At 39.8% G+C, this 6,000-nt stretch overlaps 1 protein-coding gene across 1 annotated transcript in view; it reads left to right on the top strand.

The window, feature by feature from the left end:
* The first annotated feature begins 2,724 nt into the window (after window positions 1–2,724).
* znf512b (zinc finger protein 512B) overlaps window positions 2,725–6,000 on the top strand; it is a 74,953-nt gene continuing 71,677 nt past the window's right edge. Inside the window, exons 1-2 of the mRNA XM_038963613.1 lie at window positions 2,725–2,964; window positions 3,385–3,553. The gene's annotated coding sequence lies outside the window, so the exon portion shown is untranslated. The remainder of the gene's footprint in view (window positions 2,965–3,384; window positions 3,554–6,000) is intronic.

Here is a 6,000-nt window from a genome sequence, read left to right as displayed (position 1 = left end):
ACTTTCACTGATTTATATCATCAAGGCCTTGTTTCAGCCGATTGGCATAGACATGGGCTAGTAATTTATAGTCAGTTGCCAACAACGTGATTGGTCTCCAATTGTCCAGGTAAAGAGAGTCCTTCTTTGGTTTGGGTATAAGAACTATTATAGTGTCATTTACATAAATGGATGCAATAATATTCCTAGTCTGCCTACACTTCTCCAATTTGTCAATCCATTTGGCCTTTGAACAGATGAAGGCACCCTTTGTTTTATCGTTGTATATGTCGTGCAGGCCACATTGGCATTTAGCAAGCTTGGCTTTTTCATCTTCATTTAAATCAAGTTTATTGCTCAGCCTGTTAATATCAACAATAATATCCATCTGCTTGGAGAATCTTTTCCGAACTAGCATTTTACCAGTAATGATGGCAAGACATCGAAGTCAGAATTGAATCATTTCCCATTTGTTAGTATAAGAAAGAGCAGGATCGAGACAGGTCTCTCTGATAAGATCTTTCGACTGTAAACAAAATGACTCATTCTTTAAAAGAAGAGTTACATTCCAGTATGCTTTAGAACATCATGTCATTATCAAAACAAAAGGAAAGAATAATGGAACAATGGTCTGTCAGAGGAGCTGAGGAAATAGCAGAGATATTAGAAATAGCAAAGATACCAACCAATAATCAATTCTAGATTTGAATTGTCTGTCGCTTCTCCAGTGGTATGATATTCTGGCCTGTCTATATTTTAGTCTCACAAGTGTCACAACCCAGTATTGAGGCAACACTTCTCACTACTGGATATTTCATAGATATGTGATGGGGTAGACAAAAATGTAAATGTAGCTACACACTCTAAAGCTCTGAGGCCTTGACAGATGAAAGGAGGCAGGTTTTTGGTCATGTTACTTTCACTTTACGAACTATTCCAAATCAGTCCAGAAGAAGAGAAGCAGAGAAGGAAAGGTGATGGAATACATTAAAACAGCATACTTAATAATTCCTTCCTTGAAGCAGGCCTAACTGATTTAACATAAATTGACAGGTGAAAATAAGGGCTCCGCCACATAGCTTTCACTGTCAAGTCATGTCTCATCAGTAAGCAGGGGTGTAAAGTACTTAAGTAAAAATACTTTACAGTACTACTTAAGTCGTTTTTTGGGTATCTGTACTTTACTATTTATATTTTTGCTAACTTTTATTTTTACTTCACTACATTCCTAAAGACAATAATCTACTTTTTACTCCATATATTTTCCCTGACAACCAAAAGCACTCGCCACATGTTGAACGCTTAGCAGGACAGGAAAATAGTCAAATTCACACACTTATCAAGATAACATGTGGAGAACACAATAATCTCAGAGTGCTGGAGTGTGAACCTGGCTATCCTTACCTTTTAAAAACAAGAAAATGGTGCTGTCTGCTTTGCTTAACATAAGGCATTTTAAATGATTTACACATTTACTTTTGATACTTCAGTGCATTTAAAACCAAATACTTTTAGATTTTTACTCAAGTAGTATTTTAATGGCGGTCTTTTACTTGAGTAAAGTACACGTTTAAAGTGGCGTTTAAATACAAAACAAAATTGACAATACAACGTTCATAACAGTTACATACCAATAAAAAAAAGACAAATAAAAGAGACTAGCCTGCTGGCCTTACTGAGTCGATAGGAACATTAGCCCGAGGAGGAGGGATATCACACCTGCTATTAAGTTATCTATACTTTTACTCAAGTATGACAATTGGGTACTTTTTCCACCACTGTCAGTAACTACTTCAAAGAGTGGTGGAAAGTAGCATACATTCTCCATCTATAACCCTGCTTGGGCTCTGATATTGCCCAGCCCTAAAATAAGTATACCCTGCCCTCTTCTGGGGGTTTAGGGGAACAGCCAGTGTCCACGGATTACATCATTGTTTCTGATGATTCCATTTATAGGAAATATTAGGTCATGCTGCCTGACACCAATCACACCCTGAGCGAGAGCTGAAGTCTCCTCTGGTTGTGTGAGCTCACTGTACGTGGCTACGATACCACATTCACTGTAAGTGGCCATGATTCAGTGGATACAGAAGTAGGCCTGCAGGCCACATACATTAGACCTACATATCATTAACAGAGTAACATGGGGAACATTTAGCCACTCATACAGAAACTTGCTAATAATAATGACGATGATAATAATCATCATCATCATCATAAATAATCGTTTATTAGCGGGGAAAATAAGCGAAACTTTCAAGTGACCTTGGTTTTCGAAATTGATTTGGTTTGTTGGAATAAAATGACACCTCGGCAATGCTCAACCATAATAGTCTTCATATCATCTCGTAATTTATTTCACATTCTATATCAAATTGATTGATCCGTTTCTGATACGAGCTGAAAAGCCTATTCAATTCTGTCCCAGTATCACTATGCAAGTTTTGATTGCTACCCTAGCAGTGGTTTATTTTTTTGGATTGACTGGCACGATACCCACGGAACAGCACAAAAACACATTACAATCTAGGGGTTATTTTTGCCGAGCGTTCAATTGGCTACCTGAAACTGCGCTTAACGATAAAAGCCGAATGTTTCGTAATATTAGGCGTACCAGATTAAAACGCTTAAATCAAGCCTGGTTTTAAGAATTTAGCCTAACCCCTTTTCGTCATGACCGAACGGCGTTACGTCGGATGAGCCGTATCATACGGTCAGTTTTGTACCGGGTTTATTAGGCAGAAACCCCGAATATTACTTGCTCGATAACATTCATAATAACGCGAGAGTTTGCAAGTTGCCTGACGACTGTAGTTGCAACTGTCAAAGGTAGAGTGGGAACGCGCATAACCCAACACACTACTTACTATATTACTGTACACGGCCGCGAAGATAATATCCGTATAAAAAAATACGAAATAATCCCGAGGTAAGGAACCGCAGACGGCAACCGAGGTCGAATCTTTTCGTTCCTTTTTTCCTCAGGTTCGTTTTCTTTTACTCTAACTAACTCTCTTGCAGCTATCGAAAATTACTGCACTAAACATATTTTTGTGCCTCCCTTTAGCTCCAGCCAGCGCAATGATTTGTTATACTCCTCCTTCGTATTAAAGTCGCCATTTTGCTTCACTGCCTATATAAAACCTTGTATTTAAAATATTATCTTCAAGGAGTCGGAGCCGTCTCTATCTTTCCTGCCTGGTGATTTCATATGTGTTGAGTTTCCAACGAGACGATTGAGGTTGAATACGTGCCTCGTGGTTGACATATTAATGCATGCGAGGGGGCAAGTGATGGCTGGAAAAAAATGGTGAAAGTCTCTAGGATTTAAATAGAAAATTCCCTTTTCCTCCTCCCGTTCCCTCTTCTTCATCGCCCCCTCGTCCTCTTTCCTCGGATTCAAAGAGGTGGCTAAGGACCGACCGTGACGACTGGCAGTCCGCCTGCACCTTCGCTCAAGACGGCAGGTGTGATTGCCATGTAACACCGGGAAAGGCGCAGCCAAACCGCCTGACCCTTACGTGGGTGACCCGGGCTACCCAGCCGGTTGTGCTGGGTGACTCCGACATTCCAGGTAGGTGTGGTCTAGAAACCAACGTCCCGATGATATTCATCAACAGCACTGTAAACATTGTAGCCAGTAGCGTTCAAATGCACCAATGTAGCACATTTACATACGCAAACAGTGTTGCTACAATGTAACCATCTAGAGTGAAACAGACGCAACTCAAACTGCCGTTTTCACCCAGATATGTCACATGTATCCTACGGACCAAGAGGTGAATGTGGCAGGTTGTATTAGATGTTTGATTGACTGTGTGCCTGCGCAGCCTTCAAACATGTAAGTGTTAAATTCCCCAAAATAGCTCCACTCTTTCACTTTGCTGCTGTTATTTTTGTTAATTCCCTAGTATGCTTTAATTTTATTCCATAGTAGGCTTCTGGGTTTCCACTTTGGTTGCAGCCAGCTGTATGATGTCCCGGTTTCTAACTGTCATGAATTGGAAAGTAGGGTATCAAATGTAGGCAATACTACTACAGTAGCAGTATAATAGTTGCAATGTAACAGTGTTGTATAACAGTAATACAGATAACTCAGAAACTGTGTGTGTGTGTGGCTTCTCCCCTTTGATCAGGTGTGTGTTCACCTCAAAAGTGTGTGTTCAAGGTACACCACAAGTATGCCCGGTAGTCATAACAGTACCTTGACCATGTGGCACTTCAATTGGGTGTAAATGTGAATATAGAATATTCTATACTGAATTAGGGCTGGGCGATAAATCAATATCAATAATTATCGAGGTACTTACTTCCCTCAATAACGATATAAAAACATTTACATACATTTTTGATAATGTCGATATAGAATAATTAGGTACAACAGTCCATTTCACCTCTGTGACGCAGCAGGAACGTGCGGAGAAGTGACAATATGCCCGTGGAGAGGTATACGCCCACTAAAAACCACTTAGCACCTCGAGTGATGGAGTAGCCACTATTAACCACGAAAAATAAGTGATGTAGGCAAAAACAGTGGCAGTGATAGCCATGGAGAAGGAGCAGCTTCCAACTAAGAAATGATTGATAAAAAGGGTTCAACTGTTTCAGTAATTTGGAAGTGGTTTGGCTTTTTGAAGTCGGACAAAGAGCAGAGCAATGTTCGGTGCGAAATGTGCCGTAGACAGGTGGCTACCAAGTCTGGTAATACGACAAACTTTTTCCCCATCTGAAGAAAAATCACTCTTTGGAACATACAGGAAGTTTGAGTTTGCGCCACGGTATTGATGAACGCCCCACAAGCACCAGGCAATCTAGGGATGTTCGCCCGACGCAGTCAACACTGACAGCGTTTATGCAAACATCGGAAAGACACAAACACATCACAAATGTTATTATGCATTGCGAAGGACATGCTACCAATTCGCACAGTCGAAAAGGAAGGTTTCAAGAGGCATATCAATTTAATTGGTCCCAGGTACGTGCTCCCTGGCCGCAAACATTTCTCTCACACCGCACCGCCTAAACTCTAGTGTTGGGGAAAAAGTTGAGGAACAGCTCAAGACAGATTTGACGTATTTTGCTACTACTACCGATCTGTGGTCTAGTCGCACGTCAGAGCCTTATATTAGCCTCACTATCCACTATATTGACAGAGTGGAATCTTCAAAATAAATGCCTTTGTTTTTTTTAGGCATTCTTGAGCCTGAAGAAGATATCAAACCTTTAACACATTATTTGATTAATATTGTGATATATATTCATTCGATAACGATAATTTTATATATATATATCGTGATAATTTATTTGGCATATCGCCCAGCCGTACTGTGAATATGGAATATAAAATATATATTTTTAGTTTGGTTGAATTGAAAACTGTATTGCAAATCAAAAATTAACCATGGCACATCAATAAACAAAAATGAATTTGTTGTAGTGCCAACAATGTTATTGACAGGACAGTCAGTCAAGACACATTAGAAAGTGTTACAGATATCTTAGGACTATGAACTTGCATAATGTCTCTCTGGCTCTCTGGCTGTCTGGCCTAGTGTATCAAACTCCTATCAAACTCTCAGCCCTGCATCTAGATGAATTTTCACCATGGCTCACGTAGTATCCTTACAGATGTGAAGGAGTAAAATATGTGGGACAACCATATACCTCCACTGCCTTGTAATACACAGGGCCCAGGGCTTCCCTGTGGTGTGTGTGTTTGCATGCATGTCTGTGTGAAAATCAGTTTCACAAGTAGACATTTTTGTGATTATCATTTTTTGTTGTTGTACGTAAACACAACACAACTCTCCGAAACCACCGACACCAAGTCAAATCAAACTTTATTTGTCACATGCGCCGAATACAACAAGTGTAGACCTTAACGAGAAATGCTCACTTACAAGCCCTGAAACAAAAGTGCAGTTCAAGAAGAGTTAAGAAAATATTTACCAAATAAACTAAAGTAAAAAAGAATAATAAAAAGTAGGACAATAACATAACAATAACGAGGCTATATACAGG

This window comes from Salvelinus namaycush, chromosome 25 (assembly GCF_016432855.1).
Source record: "Salvelinus namaycush isolate Seneca chromosome 25, SaNama_1.0, whole genome shotgun sequence".
Taxonomy (NCBI): Eukaryota; Metazoa; Chordata; class Actinopteri; order Salmoniformes; family Salmonidae; genus Salvelinus; species Salvelinus namaycush.
Note: the sequence above shows the minus strand (reverse complement) of the source record. Positions and strands in the feature narration are given on the sequence as shown.